We start from the raw sequence: 739 nt of genomic DNA, 5'->3' as shown, positions 1-739 counted from the left end.
AAAGACGTCTCAGAGATATTTTACTTTTTATGCTCAAAATTCGATTTTTTATGGACAAATGATTTAATTTGTCAAAATGGTCCCCGAATATTTTCAGAAGTTGAACAAATACTTTGGCGTCGCGAAAGTCCATTTTTGAAAACAGCCTATTTTATTTTAATTGCGACCGTTTATAGATTATTTAATGTTGGTCTGCCTGGATTTAACTCTGACATACCTCAATTATGTTATTTATATTTATATCAAATAATATACTTAATAAAAAGGAATCTTTTTGGCAAAATTGAGCTTGCGGGATCCCTAAAAATAAATATTTCTAATTATTAAAAAAAATTTGGTTCTGTATCTCACTAAAAGTAATTCAGTCCAGGTTACCAAATTGAAATAATTCATTAACAGAAAATTAAATTAAATAAGCATTTTTGTATGGGGCTATGCCCCTAAATATTTATTTAAATTCTGAAAAAAATAAGGGATCATTTTGACACGAAAAAAAAAACAATTTTAAGGGAACCCTTTTAGAGAGAAAAATAACGCATTTTATAGTACCCTAATAAATGTAATTCATCTTTTAGGGCAATTATTATTTTAAATATCAAATTTTCCAGAGATATTAGCTTTCAAGTATTTCTCATTATTTATTATCCGGTGACGTATACTGATAAATATTCACGACCTACGATCTTTTTTCAGCCAAATTTTTGTGATAAATTCTTATCACTCTTCATTTGATATAGAT

Source organism: Belonocnema kinseyi, chromosome 6 (assembly GCF_010883055.1).
Source record: "Belonocnema kinseyi isolate 2016_QV_RU_SX_M_011 chromosome 6, B_treatae_v1, whole genome shotgun sequence".
Classification (NCBI taxonomy): Eukaryota; Metazoa; Arthropoda; class Insecta; order Hymenoptera; family Cynipidae; genus Belonocnema; species Belonocnema kinseyi.
This window is presented reverse-complemented; position numbering follows the sequence as displayed.